We start from the raw sequence: 18,148 nt of genomic DNA, 5'->3' as shown, positions 1-18,148 counted from the left end.
GGCAAATAGATGAAGAAAGAAGCATTTGGAAAAATATAGTTAAAAGAAGAGACAGACTTATAGGCCACATACTAAGGCATCCTGGAATAGTCGCTTTAATATTGGAAGGACAGGTAGAAGGGGAAAATTGTGTAGGCAGGCCACGTTTGGAATATGTAAAACAAATTGTTAGGGATGTAGGATGTAGAGGGTATACTGAAATGAAAAGACTAGCACTAGATAGGGAATCTTGGAGAGCTGCATCAGACCAGTCAAATGACTGAAGACAAAAAAAAAATAAAAAATAAAAGGAACAGTGTTCAATTATATTTGTATTTCTGATTTAATAAAGAGTAGAGAAGCTGAAATCCTTACTTATTATCACTTTTTAAAATTTTTTATGATTATGTGTTAAAAGACATTTTTTTACAATGTATGTTATTTTATTTATTTATTTTTTTTTAACAGCGGTAAATAGGGTTCTGATCCTTTAATTTCTAATTTTCAAATTTAATAGCTTCTGCCAGTCAAACCATATAACTTAATATATAGTAAATAAGATGGTAAACTGCACTCTTACAATCCTGTAGTTCTGCAATGCCTTGAACGTCTCTTGAAATCAAATTCATTAAGATGGAAAGCGAAACAATAAACCATGTTCAGTGAACTTGTTGCCTAGAGATAACTGAAGATGTAAATAATGCTTATTACACTTCACTCCATAACATTGATCATTTTTGTAGATAATAATGTAGTACAGGACGCCAAGGCTTTTTAAGGGGTTTAACTAAGTAAATGTCTATCCCCGTGGCAGAGTGGTGGCATATCTCTGCTTTTTACCCGAAGGTCCTGGGTTTCAATCTCATCCATGGCATGTTTCTTATACTACAAAAATTACATTTCCAATTCTCATGCACAAGCTTCAAGCTTTGTAGTGAAATCAAGGAAAAGAAAAAAAATGTTTATACCATTTAAAAAAAAAAGAAATGGTTATTTTGTTATGTTATAGACATTTTTGACTATTCAAATAAAAAAGATTTGCGCTTTACAATTAAATTCACTTGTTTTAAGCGGTTGATGTAGTTGTTTTTCATTAATTCCTCCACAAATATAGAAATAATCACGCTTTTTGTATTTTCTTATTACCTATGTATTATAGAATTATAAATAAATATTTCTATGTAAAAGTGTGAAAAAAATGAATTCACAATTTTGGTTATTGTTTTTCAATAAAAAGTAATTATTTATCATTCATCAAATCATTTATCATAAAGATGCAAACTGAGCTTAAAATGATTGAATTGAAAAATGGATTACATAACTTGACCGACTAGGAAAGTTATGGAATTCACTGCTGGCTTTTTTAAACTGTTGTAAATGCGTTTATTTTACTTAGGTCATTTCATAATTTTATACAGAGCGAGTCAAGAGAAATATTCGTACCATTCGTGTCATTTATTGATTATTTGCATAACTTAATTTTTTAAATACCACACAGATGTCCTCCACCATGTTCTACATACTGTTTTAGTTTGTCCCACAGATTTTGCATTGCTGCTTTCATCCTTTTTTCTGAGATCGCTCCTATTTATTCTTGTATGGAGGTATTGAGTTCATTAATCCTATTAGATCTGCTAATGAAACACTTTAGACTTCAGGTATCCCAGAGAAAATAGTCGCATACTGATGGCAGGCCTTTAGAAAATGTTAGCAATACATCTCCTCTTCTGGAAATCACATGACCAACATCTCACAAATCATCATCGTGGATGCTCTGGCAATACAGTCAATTGCTTCACACTGCATTCAAGTCGATCATACAACAAGGCAGTTCAAGAGCAAGTAGATCTTTCAACATCACTAGATATCAGTTAGATTGACTGTCACCACTTGTAGTTCCTAGTTCCTCTTTAAAGAAATAATTCTCTATGATTCCAAAAGCTTGCCAGAGATCACCAGATGGTTACACATGGGCTGTTCAGAGGATGTATACGAAGCTGTTAGGATTTTTATCAGACCGATAATGAAAAATTTGTTTGTTCACTCTGCCCGATAAATGAAAATGCACTTCATCACCCATCAGCAGCGCCATTTCACTGGTAAGCAAGTTAATAAATTTTGCACAATATGTCACCCAATTTTCTCATTTTTATCATACTCAATTAGATTTTGCACCATTATCATTTTATAAGGATGAAATTTCAAATCCTAGTGTAAAACAGTTTTATCAATGCAGTGGGATAAACGAAGGGATACAGCATGCATTGATCCCTGAGGGCTCCACTTCATTAGCTGGCTGATTCTGACATCATTTGGAGGAGTTCTAATGGAACGAACAGGAGCTGGTGGTTTGTTTTTCATAGCAGAAACAGTAATTCAGAGTTTTTTTTACCCATGACTTTATCATATTGCAGCTAGGAACAGCACCATAACATGGAATATTGAAATGCTAATGGAATAATCACTTTAGTAATCACTTTAGTCACTAATTTTAAAATATGTTTCCACTATAAACAAACAGTATTCAGCAATCTACTGCTCTATTGTTACTGAAATGACATGGTATGCAAGGTCACAGCCATTCTGATTACCACTTACACACCAGGGTTACTGATTCAGTTCGTTAACCATTATCAGGCTCCCATGATTCACCCATCTATATGTCATGCATTAAAAATGAAATTCGTGAAAAATGTTCAATGATTTATGATCTTGAGATCAATTTACAATTTGGAGATTCACAATGGCAACACTCAGATTTAAAGGGGAAAAAATCAACCTAAGCAAAACAAATAATCCACGAGATGCTTCATGGTTTAAATTAAAAGTATGAAAATTTTACCAACAGTGGACCAGTTTTTAGAATGCAAAATATAAAATTTGCCAATAATGTAAGATAAAAAAGTTTTATTTAAAACAACACTTAGCTATACGATAGTTTACTAAGCAATTTAATTGAATGATTGTTTTATAAATATATTTACTTTAATGTATTTTAGCTTGCAAGTAAGAATGTAGTTTTTTTTTTGTCTTCAGTTATTTGACTGGTTTGATGCAGCTCTCCAAGATTCCCTATCTAGTGCTAGTCGTTTCATTTCAGTACATCTACATCCTACATCCCTAACAATTTGTTTTACATATTCCAAACGTGGCCTGCCTACACAATTTTTCCCTTCTACCTGTCCTTCCAATATTAAAGCGACTATTCCAGGTTGCCTTGGTATGTGGCCTATAAGTCTGTCTCTTCTTTTAACTATATTTTTCCAAATGCTTCTTTCTTCAGTTATTTGCCGCAATACCTCTTCATTTGTCACTCTATCCACCCATCTGATTTTTAACATTCTCCTATAGCACCGCATTTCGAAAGCTTCTAATCTTTTCTTCTCAGATACTCCGATTGTCCAAGTTTCACTTCCATATAAACCGACACTCCAAACATACACTTTCAAAAATCTTTTCCTGACATTTAGTACTATTACATATAAAATATTTTTTTTTTTAACCACCAGAAGTGATATATAAGCTATGCTATAAAATTCATTTGAATAATATGTTAGGTAATTTTAAAACCTTTTTACAGATGTAACTAGGCTTTCTTTAAGATTTTTTTACTTTAGCCTCCATGAACACCACCATTAGGTATTTCTTCAGAGAATGAGGTGAAATGGCAATTTTGTAGCGTGTAGCATGTGAAAGTGCCATGCCTAACCGGGATGAAAGGCTGAGATCCTACCACTCACGCCACACAGGCTGGCTTACTTTAAGAAATAGCAAGCATCTAACTGTACAGAGAAAAATGATCAATCACTTGGGATATTATGATAAACTAATTTTGCTATAATTTTTCATCATTGGCCTACAGCCCAAATTTGATTGTATCAGAGATGCATTGTATAAACATAGAGAGAATGGCTTTTTCAGATATGCCAAAGAGAATCTTAGTAACTAGAACAGATAATTGTAGTTATTGTTGAAAAGTAAATTAACTAATTTTGAAAAAGATTTACATAAATTCCTCCTTCGATTATTAAATACCAAATATTTTGAATACTTTTATTTAGAAAATTACTAATGAACATATACTAAATTTGTTAAATTGCATTTTTATACATTGAAAAATATCTATTTCATAAAAATAATCTATAATTACTTTAAAAAAATTAAAAAGTAATTTTAATATTGTTCCACCACTTTCCTAAAAAGCTGGAACCAGTCTATCAGTCTTCAATTAACGACTTGTATATATTAACCCAATCTCTGACAAATGTCCCATAGTGTGTTACAAAACCGGCAGCATCCCAAGGCAAGATGGTTTGTTTTCTCATTTATTTAATACCTTGAATGCCTAGTAGAGTACAGCAGTTACGTTATATCGATAGGTTACATTTCATTTTAGATATTTTTCACACATACGATAGATTTATCTAACAAATTTCCCTTTTATAACCCTATTCTTTGTAACCTTGTAAGTTTGGTTATGTCCGCCATATGTCATTGTTATTGTCTACTTCGTGCATGTTTGTGTTTGGTTATTCTACTTATCTGTAATATTACAGATAAAAATAACGTAGTGAACTTACGTTCTACTTACCAAGATTTATGGTTTCTGTGGGGAAAAGTAAGTGATAATTAAAAACTACTAATTTTTTGTTACTTTAGAGTCAATTACATCGTATTGCAGCAAGAGTTTTGAGACTTGTTGCCAGGTGAATTGTGCTACTTACATTATATGTTATGTGTGATCTGTTGGATATCACATTGATATTGTTGGATATATCACATTGTTGCAGGGGATTTATCATGTAAGTTATTTGTATGTCTGTTACGTTAAGTGATATATCCATAATGGTTGTAGGTGACTTGACTTGAATTTTAAGTTATTCTTGAAATTGATGTAGCCATCTTCAAGTATAACTAGGGAAAGTGAGGAGTGTAGTTGTTTCCCAATGATTTTTCTGAACCAAATGTGTGATTGCTTAAAAGCATGCCAGGTCTATTAAAATGCAGGCAGTAAGTATTAAGCCATACAAATGACACTTTCATTCTGTTCATTACGGAACTGACTACAGTGAATATTGTACTCTCAGAGTACAAAATATTGCTAATGGTGCATCTTTTACATCAGGTCGTTTATATATGTCTCGCTTAAAAGAAAAACTGGGATAGATAATATAAAGAAACTAATTAATTACTCCTTTTTATAGCTATTATACTTACTCCTCACTATATTATATTACTCCTTTTAAGCTGGAAGCTTAAATATAAATTAATCAATGTATTATTTATATATTATATTCAGTTTATGAAATAAATTATTGTAATACAAAACTAACTTCCTTGACACAATAACAAAAGAGAAGTTAGCTTCAGAATCAATGAATTGCTAAGGAGGATTTATAGAATTCAAAATTCTTCTAATTTTTATTATTGTTTACCACTTGATTTGACCCATGTGTTTTGCCTATATGTTTGTTTAATTATAACTACAAGGCCAAAAAAAAAGCGTATATATGATCCTAAGTGGATAAACAGTATTTTCAGTATCGATTTATTTTTATCAAAAATAGTTGTGTTTTAAGATCTGCTACGAAATTGAATGAATGAATTATAGTAGTAAAATTTATTTTATAATTATTGTTAAAATTATTTTAGTATTTTAAAATACTATATTTAGTATTTTAAATATTTTAAAATTTAGTATTTTAAAATTATTTTTAAGTATTTTCAGTATCGATTTATTTTTATCAAAAATAGTTGTGTTTTAAGATCTGCTACGAAATTGAATGAATGAATTATAGTAGTAAAATTTATTTTATAATTATTGTTACTGTTCTTATATATTGTTTATAAACATTTAAGAAAAAAATGGACGATTTCTTTACGGGCAGTATGTTCGATCAAGTAAGCATGTTCTCAGCTGAGGGGGACAGACACACATACAAATGCCCTTCAGTAGGGTAGAATTAATGGAGAAGAAAGATATTAATCCAAGTAACTTAAATGAAAATTAAACCGAGTAACTTAAATGTTAATTTCATTCAATGTGTAATGATATAAATTCAATAATTTGTGTGATTCTATGTAATTATTTATTGACAGGTTCATGCAGTTGATCCTAGTAATCAAAGAGGTATCGATATATTAGCTGCTTTATTAGCAAATTTCAGAAATGGAAAGACTGATACCTGTTTCTTGGACTCATGAGGAACATGGTCTCCAGGCATGGACTGCTCTATCATATTTATTATATGTAAATAATAATTTATCACGCGCTGCATATTTAGCACAAAAAAGGTAATGGAAACAAATCAACAGTTTATTCATTATTAGCATTTATTTGATATATATGTTTATTTATATATGTTTATTCATTTTAAATATATATGTTTTTTTTTATAGATTTATAGATTAGCTTAACCCTATCACTGGTAATGTACTACTTTTGACTGGCAAGCAGTTTTTAAGCAAAAAATAACCTATTGAAACAGTAATAAAATTATTTTTAATGAACCGTCAGTTTTAACTCATTTTATGTCATTTCAATTACAAAAATATAGGCTGTAATTAAACATAAAAACCAATTTACTTAGCTTTTGCAACAAAATCAGTAGTAAAGTCACACTCAAATTTCCTTTTTTTTATAACTACAGAAAAAATTCATTTTTATAATCCATAAAAAAGTTTAAATAACTTATAATTATATTATAATTTCCAGGCTATACAAAACACCTTATATCCACATGCGTTAATATAGAAACTTGAAGGAAAAAAAACATAATTAGCATATTTACATAACTATATTTATGTTTGGCCTAATTTATCCTTCGTTCCCTATTTATCACGGTCTGTTTCAATGCATCTGTTCTTTTATCATATGTTTTATTGTCAATATCTCATCATCATTTAAAAATCCCATTCTTAAAACTTATAAAATAAATTATAATTCAGTAAAACATACAATAAATGTCACTGAAAAGTAGAATAACCAAACACAAACATGCACGAAGTAGACAATAACAATGACATATGGCGGACATAACCAAACTTACAAGGTTACAAAGAATAGGGTTATAAAAGGGAAATTTCTTAGATAAATCTATCGTATGTGTGAAAAATATCTAAAATGCAATGTAACCTATCGATATAAAGTAACTGCTGTACTCTACTAGGCATTCAAGGTATTAAATAAATGAGAAAACAAACCATCTCGCCTTGGGATGCTGCCGGTTTTGTAACACACTATGGGACATTTGTCAGAGATTGGGTTAATATATACAAGTCGTTATTTGAAGACTGATAGACTGGTTCCAGCTTTTTAGGAAAGTGGTGGAACAATATTAAAATTACTTTTTAATTTTTTAAAAGTAATTATAGATTATTTTTATGAAATAGATATTTTTCTATGTATAAAAATGCAATTTAACAAATTTAGTATATGTTCATTAGTAATTTTCTAAATAAAAGTATTCAAAATATTTGGTATTTAATAATCGAAGGAGGAATTTATGTAAATCTTTTTCAAAATTAGTTAATTTACTTTTCAACAATAACTACAATTATCTGTTCTAGTTACTAAGATTATCTTTGGCGTATCTGAAAAAGCCATTCTCTCTATGTTTATACAATGCATCTCTGATACAATCAAATTTGGGCTGTAGGCCAATGATGAAAAATTATAGCAAAATTAGTTTATCATAATATCCCAAGTGATTGATCATTTTTCTCTGTACAGTTAGATGCTTACTATTTCTTAAAGTAAGCCAGCCTGTGTGGCGTGAGTGGTAGGATCTCAGCCTTTCATCCCGGTCAGGCATGGCACTTTCACATGCTACACGCTACAAAATTGCCATTTCACCTCATTCTCTGAAGAAATACCTAATGGTGGTGTTCATGGAGGCTAAAGTAAAAAAATCTTAAAGAAAGCCTAGTTACATGTGTAAAAAGGTTTTAAAATTACCTAACATATTATTCAAATGAATTTTATAGCATAGCTTATATATCACTTCTGGTGGTTAAAAAAAAAATATTTTATATGTAATACTACTAAATGTCAGGAAAAGATTTTTGAAAGTGTATGTTTGGAGTGTCGGTTTATATGGAAGTGAAACTTGGACAATCGGAGTATCTGAGAAGAAAAGATTAGAAGCTTTTGAAATGCGGTGCTATAGGAGAATGTTAAAAATCAGATGGGTGGATAGAGTGACAAATGAAGAGGTATTGCGGCAAATAGATGAAGAAAGAAGCATTTGGAAAAATATAGTTAAAAGAAGAGACAGACTTATAGGCCACATACTAAGGCAACCTGGAATAGTCGCTTTAATATTGGAAGGACAGGTAGAAGGGAAAAATTGTGTAGGCAGGCCACGTTTGGAATATGTAAAACAAATTGTTAGGGATGTAGGATGTAGATGTACTGAAATGAAACGACTAGCACTAGATAGGGAATCTTGGAGAGCTGCATCAAACCAGTCAAATAACTGAAGACAAAAAAAAACTACATTCTTACTTGCAAGCTAAAATACATTAAAGTAAATATATTTATAAAACAATCATTCAGTTAAATTGCTTAGTAAACTATCGTATAGCTAAGTGTTGTTTTAAATAAAACTTTTTTATCTTACATTATTGGCAAATTTTATATTTTACATTCTAAAAACTGGTCCACTGTTGGTAAAATTTTCATACTTTTAATTTAAACCATGAAGCATCCCGTGGATTATTTGTTTTGCTTAGGTTGATTTTTCCCCCTTTAAATCTGAGTGTTGCCATTGTGAATCTCCAAATTGTAAATTGATCTCAAGATCATAAATCATTGAACATTTTTCACGAATTTCATTTTTAAAGCATGACATATAGATGGGTGAATCATGGGAGCCTGATAATGGTTAACGAACTGAATCAGTAATCGGTAATCAGAATGCCTGTGACCTTGCATACCATGTCATTTCAGTAACAATAGAGCAGTAGATTGCTGAATACTGTTTGTTTATAGTGGAAACATATTTTAAAATTAGTGACTATAGTGATTACTAAATGATTATTCCATTAGCATTTCAATATTCCATGTTATGGTGCTGTTCCTAGCTGCAATATGATAAAGTCATGGGTAAAAAAAACTCTCAATTACTGTTTCTGCTATGAAAAACAAACCACCAGCTCCTGTTCGTTCCATTAGAACTCCTCCAAACGATGTCAGAATCAGCCAGCTAATGAAGTGGAGCCCTCAGGGATCAATGCATGCTGTATCCCTTCGTTTATCCCACTGCATTGATAAAACTGTTTTACATTAGGATTTGAAATTTCATCCTTATAAAATGATAATGGTGCAAAATCTAATTGAGTATGATAAAAATGAGAAAATTGGGTGACATATTGTGCAAAATTTATTAACTTGCTTACCAGTGAAATGGCGCTGCTGATGGGTGATGAAGTGCATTTTCATTTATCGGGCAGAGTGAACAAACAAATTTTTCATTATCGGTCTGATAAAAATCCTAACAGCTTCGTATACATCCTCTGAACAACCCATGTGTAACCATCTGGTGATCTCTGGCAAGCTTTTGGAATCATAGAGAATTATTTCTTTAAATAGGAACTAGGAACTACAAGTGGTGACAGTCAATCTAACTGATATCTAGTGATGTTACAAGATCTACTTGCTCTTGAACTGCTTTGTTGTATGATCGACTTGAATGCAGTGTGAAGCAATTGACCGTATTGCCGTATTCCTTGTAAATAAATTTACAAGCCATAGTAAATTTAATAGTAGGTTATTGTAAGCTTTATTTTAAGTTTTATTTATTGCTATTAAAAGTGCAGTATTTATTTACCTTAGGTTGGCGATGAGAATAAATTCTCTACACAAATAAATATCCATTCATTCACTCATACTCTATTGGCATACATTATTTAATTTGTCATATAAGTTTAACTATTATGGTGTCTCCCTGTTCAAAAATAGTCATATTAAATTGAATAATTAGTATATGTATCTTTGTTAGAGTGTAATGCCCTGGGAAATAATGGTTTTCATCAGGTTGTCATTACTATGATAATTTTCTCCTTAATTGAATATTTTATGATGATTTAATAATTTTACTATATTTATTTCTATGCCAAATTTGCATGTTTTTTGTTGCTTATTTAACAACTATATTTATAAGAAACATTATCTGCTTATTAAAATCCAAGTTTCTAATTTGTTACCTTATTAAAATCATCATAAAATGAATATAAATAAGATCCAATCGGTATACTTTACTTTTTAAGAAAAAGTGGCCTTTTATATTTTAATATTTAGTTCTTATTAAAACAGCTTCATTAATGTTGTGTGTGTTTTTTTAATTTATTTATATCTGTTTATGATATTACTTTGTAGATTTAGTTTATACTTTGTAAATGTTTGTACTTAATCACAGGCTAGGTCTGTGAATCTACTGGATGTACATTTAGAAAGTATTCTAAGTGTCTTACTGATTCTACATTTCGTGGTCATATTGTTTTAATTCTTATATAGCAACTACATTGAATATAATACTGTACCAAGCTATAGCATTATTCTTCTTTATAATACCATATCTACACACATGTAGATACAAAATATGAAGTACACATACATAAGTATGGATCATGCATCACAAATATGTAGTGTATATATATACTCTTAAGTAATGATATATATCCATGCATGATCCTTAAGTAATTTGTTAATAATTAAATTCAATAACCAATAATGCTTTTCCTCAAAGCTTGTATCAAAACCAAATTAGGACTACCAATTTAGTCGATTAAAAAAATACTTCAAAAAATGTTATCTGCTTTGGCCAAACCACCTAAGTCTTATTTCTCTGTATTCTCTTTCACGCCTGCAGAAAATAAATAATGTCCCAATCACATTATTTATGCAAACATGTTGCCCAACCCTAATTTAATATAATATTATAAAAAAGGTCTATAACGATTGGACAAACTAACATGCACAATCCAGTGTCATTTCTTTCACTCACTCTCCAGTAAAGCATTTAGTCGGGCTTACCAGTGTTCTTTATATCTTAAACCATTCTTCAAATAAAAATCATGTTTTTTGAAAGGTGTAGGTAGCCACTCCTCAAACCAACTGACCCGTTTTTGTTATATTCTCATTTAATCTACTAAACTTTAAAGAAAAAATTGCTGAAAAGGATACAATCCTTCTGCATTCTTTTACTCTCTTTTCAGCAAAACAGAGATTTAATATTAAAGTGACAACTTTTTCCATGCATATTTTCAGCAAATTTTGCCATGATAGTACTATCATATCACAGCGTCATATTATGTAATAATATGTATATATAATATGCATATTATACATATATACATATTATGTATAATTTGATGATTCTTTTTCAATGGGCAAATCATGCATTTAAGATATAATGATTCTGTTCTATTATACTTTGTAATTAACAAGAATAATTGTTTTTGAAACACAACATTAAAGAACTAGTCTTGCATTTGGAAAAAAATTAGTTTTCATTTTATTCTTAGAATCCCTGTCAAGTTTTTTTTTTTAACCATAACTGATACATTAACTGTAAGAAAAACCCCATAACTTTTTTATCAGGTTTCTGAATTATTCTCATTCTTCTTCACCTGACAGATTTTGTTGTACTCATTATGTTATAAAAGCGAGGTAGGTATAAATTATTTAATTCTCTTCATAATAAAGAAAAAATAATCTTGATTAGATTAATAAATAAAATTGAAATAAGAAGTGAAATTATATAATAAACTATAGTAACCTGATGTATATTGGCTCTTAATGAACCTGTTGTAGTGGAAGTAAATCACAAAGAAACTTGTGAATAACATGAAAAGATGAATAAACAAATGACTTTAATAAAATGAAAGTATAATAAAATGAGTTAAATGAAAGAAATTACAAAAATAACTGGAAGTAATTGTACTAAAAATCATTCAGTTAGTAAGATTTAGCTTAATGATATTAAGCTAAAGATTAGTATTTTGTATTAAAAGTGATGATGGTGTGTTTGCAGATAAAAATGAGATTTGTTTAGGTAAAGAATAAAAAATAATTCATATTTGCTCTTTATCAAAATATAATTGCTGTGGACATCCTCTTACTGGTCTTTGTAAGAATAACTAAATTTGGCTTAGGGCAGATTGGCTTAGATTTTCTAATTTTATTGAGTCCGGGCTTGAAGTCTTTTCTCAAAGCCTGGACAAGCTCCCATTGGATGACCTGGCAGAAAATTTTACTTCTGTGGTGGTAGCAGCTGCTGATAGTTCCATTCCCCAGGGCTGTGGCCGGGAACATGTAGCAGGCTGGTGGACTCGGTTTGACTGTGATGAAGTGGTCTGTGTGTCAACTCAGGAGAGCTGTACAATATGAAGGCGATCCTGGTTGGTGCATGGCTCTACTAGCAAATTATCGCAGAGAGAGAGCCAGGTACTATCATTATATTAGGTTCTCTAAGCTTAATTCCTGGGGCTCATTTGTTCAGAAGCAAGCAAATAAGGACCCCTGTGATGTTGTGTACAGAGTCCTTGGACATAATCATAGGAAGGAAGTCCTTTCAGCTTAGGATGGTGTTGTGATGGACAAAGATCATGTTCTCCACTTTGTTAAATGAATTACTTCCTGATGACACTGAGGCTGGTCAAATTTTATATCACCAACATGTTCAGCAAGGAATCGCTGAGTTCCATACTGAGGTACAGTCTCTTGAGATTACCAAGGCGGAGGTTCATCAGGTGGTCTGTAGTATGGCACAACATAAACCTCCTAGATATGATTGTATCACAGTAGAACTCCTTGTTCACTCATTGCCCATGATTCTCAGTTCCGTGACTAGGGTTTTTAATAGGATGCTTTCTACTGGATATTTCCCAGCATGTTGTAAGCATGGAGAATTGATATTGTTTTTTAAAGGTAACAAGGACCCTTCTTTTAGTTCTTATCAGCCTTTGATGCTCTTGCGTGTAATTGGAAAGGTTTTTGGGAAAGTTTTGTATCTCCTTATTATTAGTAGGTTAACTACTGAGCACTTATTGATGGACAGCCAATATAGCTTCCGGCCCAGCAAGAGCACAGAAGACACCATATTGAAGGTAATGAATATTGCTTCTTCCAGTGTATGTAGGTATGTGTTAGGTGTTTTACTGGTTATATCCAGGGCATTTAATAACTTATGGTGTCCCTCTGCCGTTTCAAATGCAGAAACGTAGTTGTATGTAGAATGAAATAAAAGATTATCTCAAGTTATATTAGTCATCGAACTGTCTCCCTCCATGATAGCAGCTCGGAAGTAGGGAAGACCCTATCTAAAGGGTGCCTGCAGGGCAGTGTATTGAGTCCCCTTCTTTGGATAATTGAGTTTGATTCTATGTTACAGTTGAGGTTGCCACATTATTGCTTATGCAGATGATGGGCTATTGCTGGTTGAGGGGGGACTCGTGGAACACGATAAAACTCCAAGCTGCTCGTACATGTGAGATTCTGAGGTTGTGGAGTCTCTAGCATAAGAAGAGTTTTGGTCCAGAAAAGACCACGATGATGTTGAAGGGTCGGCTGGCCAATTCACGCTGAACATGGGTTTCAGTAGCCAGCCTTCCCATTAGGTATGTTCCGCTCAGAAACACTTGAGTGTAATCCTTGATGAGAACTTCAATTCAAGGAACACCTTCAATATATTGCCAAGAAGGGCGTTGCTGCCATTTTGGAATTCACAGAGTTATCTATCCCGATTGGGGGTTGAATTTCTGTACCATGCGTATCCTCTTCAAGGGTGTAAGTGAGACTATTATGTTATACACTTTAGGTGTTATAGGAACATTCTTTTGAGAGACCTGCATCTCCTTCTGTTGGCTGTTGTCAGTGGTTACATGACTGTGTCATGGGAGGCAGTCTGTGTTATTGTTGGCATTAAGCTGATAGATATTCTTGCCGTAGAATGTAAGGAATGTTATATTTCCAAACAGGATGGTCTCCTTACTTTGGAACATATGCAGGAAATTGAAGACCAGGGTTACATCTTGGCAGGCCAGGTGGGACAACTCGAAGGTCTATGCCCGGATTGCAGGGTTGATGATACGAAGAACCATGTCCTCTATATCTGTCCTCGTTATGAGGCTGAGCTTACCATAGTAGTTAGAGAACTTGAGAGTGAATTTCTTTCTGGATCTCCGAGTTAATTGGAAGGTTCGTGGAGAATGGTCAATAGAGGTTGGTTTCCTTCTATTACATAAATCAGCTGAAGTTGTTTGAAGGGAGTAGGATCCTGAATGGCTAGGGTTACGGCTGAGACATTTGATTGGCCGGAGGTAGGCATTTTGGCAACGAGCCTTGGTTAATTCAAAAGCAGTGATTATTGAAGTTGAGTGGTGAAGCCACTGTCAGTATGAGGGGGGGGGGGGTGACTACACTACTGAGGGTATGGTTGCAGTCCTGAGATGTGGTACTCTCTTGCCAATAGCACTCTTCAAATGTCACACAGTTAATTTAGAGCAATAGTTGTTAAAGTTGGGTGGTAGTGCCACTGTCGTTGGTGGGCGGGGGTGACTGCGCTACCGAGGGTATGGTATGCCACACCTCACAGCAAGCAGCTGTGAGGTGTGGCATTGTCTTGCCAAGGGCGGTCTTCAGGTATGATGTTTATTGTAGGTGATGGGATGTAGGTCTGAATTTGTTGTTACGTATAACACATTTTGAACGGTATGAGTTTAGCATTGTATTGAGTCGTTACTTTGTCGATTGTCGATGTATATTCTAGACTAACTCCCTCCGTTTGCTGTTTCATACTCAGCTTTACTTCACTATAAATTATTAACTTTTAAAATTATAAATATTCCATTAATATATTCATATGAAATATTTTTATATAAAAATTTAACTACACTATATATACTGAAATTCTATTAAAAAACCACCTAGTACAGAATATTAAGATGAGATGCATCTTACCTTAATTCTTCATGAAAGTATGCTCATTACTAGGTGGTGTATTTAATCAAATTTAAATGTTATTTAACAATATGTATCTTAAAAAGATTAATTTCAGTAAAATAGTAATAAATATATATATATATATTAATTTTTTAAACATGTTATCCTGTGAGTTGAATTAGCATTTACAAATCACCAGATATACACATATAAAGCCTTTACTAATCCTTTAGATTCATCATCAGTTATTAGAAATACTATAATTAACATTAGCATTGAGATACTTTGTCAATATGTCATGATTAATTAAAATTATTAGTCAGAAGTTAAAATTCTATTATACAGGCCTACCAATTTAACAAATTATCTGCTCAAAATTTATATAGGTAAAACTGATAGATCATTTAAAGCAAGATTTTCAGAACATGTAAGACCATTTAAAAATAAAAACAAAATTTTTCAAATATGGCAGATCACTTGATTTCAAATTGACATAAAATTAGAGTTAGTAAATAATCTTAAAATATTAGAAATTCGTAATGTTAAAAACAAATTGGAACATTTGAAGAAATATATTTATAAATATAAAAATTAGAATTTTAACATCAGACTAATAATTTTAATCAATCTTGACATGGTTGACAAAGTATTTCAATACTAATGTTGGTATTTTTAATAACTGATGATGAATCTAAAGGATTTGAAAAGGCCTTATTAGATTGAAGGTAAGATCAGTCATGCTTTATATGTAGTTTTTAAATACTATATATATATAACTGACCAGTTCTCATTAATAGAACATATTTTTATTTGGCTGTTGTTTATGATGGTGTCAAAAAAATGTAATTGTTTTGATTATTATAGGTGCTGTTTATATATGTACCGAAGACAAATTTCCTTCTCCAAGACTACAACAGTTGTTTACTACATTTCCATTAAGTACACATGAAGATAAAACAAAATTGGGTGATAATGTTTTCATAGAACACATTGCAGACGTTGTTAGTATATTTATGTTTCAAATCCATTAGTAATACATAGATAACATTATTTTTATATTCTGTAATAAGTTCTTACACTAAAATGTTTCCTAAACTGTATTCCCTAACAGTAAATCACAGTATCACAAAAGATTTAACTTTACATCCCAATAGTTGCAGTCAAAGTTACTGAACTCTTGTTAGAAGTAAAAAAAAAACTGAAAGTTTTATTTAATTGCTTGTGGAATGATTAAGTAATATAAAAATATAGTAGTCAAAAGAGGAGTAGAACTCCTTGTCTTCATTGTAAGATGTTGTCCAAACATTACATAAAATTTTTATGTATTTAACTTTTATATCTCTTAATCTTCTGAGAAATGTATTCTCAGAGAGTATGCTACCCATAAAATATATATATCTGCTTAAAGTATTATAAATTCTTTAAAACACAATTTAGCTGTATTACAATTTTATAAATAGATACATATATATATATATAGTATAAATCTATAATTAGACTAGAATTTTCATTTTATAATGAATGTTATTAGATCAATTTTTTCAATATTGTTACCAGGATGGTTTAAAACAGTGTGTAATGACTCAGTTGCCACATTTACTTACTCGGCAATCTATTGGTCTTGTAGTAATTGATTCAATTACAGCTGTATTTCGTGCTGATTATGATCAACATGATATGCTACAAGGGCAAAAGATCTTCGTACTGTCGGTCTGCAGCTCCATTCATTGGCAAATCAATTCCATGTATCTGTATTATGTGTTAACCAGGTAAGATTGCTAAAAATATGTATATTTAAAGCTACTAACAGCTTTTAATGACCAGATGATCAAAACATATAAAATTTCTGTAGTAACATTATAAAATAATTTCCTTAGAATATTGTAATTTCTTAATCTGTTTATAATTCACTATTAGCATTCTTCTCAGTCACCATAACTGAGCTCAATATATAATATGTCAGTGCTTCACGTGAATTTATATGCATTTCTACATACTTTTTTCAAACGTTATTTTAATTATTCTGTTATAAATATCAAACAATTTACTCATTCCTCTTTTACTTCTAATCAATTTTCATGAAACCACATTGCATATTCTGCTCCTTAAATCATTAAGAATAAACTGTACAATTGGGCTGCAATGTGTTTAACTTGTCAGATAAATATTAGATTTTTTACTAATAGTTCTCAAGCTTGTCAGTTTATCAATTTTTTTGACCGATTTGGAATAAGAATGTAGAAATCTAAATCATTTGAGAATAAAAAGAAATGATTTAGTTAATGGGAATACTTCAGTAACATGTCCGATCTGTAGGCTAAACCTGGATAGATTATGATGTATAATTCATAATTTTAATCATCTCCAAGATAAATACTTTGCTACCTGACCAGTCATAGAATTTCAAGAAATCCATGGTTCTGTAGATCTTAGCTTCCTGACAGTTGGCATTTGCAGTTAAATGAATGATATTGATAGAAATTTAATTTTCTCTAAAGTTTTAGCTGGATATTTATGAAAAGATTCCTTTTACTTTTTCTAAAATACTAAAAGGAAACAGATTTTCTGCTACTTAACTTAATAATAGTAACTCATCTTTTAATTTGATTAAAGGTATAAATTAAATTGCTTAAACAGCTTTTCACATTTAGTTTTTAGTGTGGATTTTTCATGACCAATAGCATAGATTAAGAAGACAGCAGGAGATTTCACACATGTAGAATGAGGCATGATTAAAAGTACAATGTTTATACTGAGGACATAAATTACTAAAATTTCCTTTTCCTTCACTTTTTTTTACAAATAAAGTGAAGGAAATATTTATCACTGTAAGTTATAACAGTGATGAATATACAAGCAGTTGTAAAAGCCAATAATGTTGATTGTTGCTATTGTGAATATTAGTCAGATCAGGTGACTTTTATGCTAAATGGCTATACTTCAAGTATAATAATCGTAATATTTTCAGTTTTATTAAGTAAGAAAACCTGCTTGGTTTCTTGTGTATATTAGGTCATATTTAAACCTGAATTATAAGACTAGTTAACAAATAAAATAAAGACTTGAAAAATACTCTGTTGTATCAGATTTAAAATTGAAAATAGATTACATAATAGAATTATAATTATACATCACCAACATCTTAATTATTTACACAGGAAAAATATATGTTTATCACTACTTGGTTAAATAAGTAAAAAATAATGACGGAAGAAAAATCTAAAT

This window comes from Lycorma delicatula, chromosome 7 (assembly GCF_047948215.1).
Source record: "Lycorma delicatula isolate Av1 chromosome 7, ASM4794821v1, whole genome shotgun sequence".
NCBI lineage: Eukaryota > Metazoa > Arthropoda > Insecta > Hemiptera > Fulgoridae > Lycorma > Lycorma delicatula.
The sequence above is the reverse complement of the archived record's forward strand: the minus strand, read 5'-3'. Positions refer to the sequence as shown.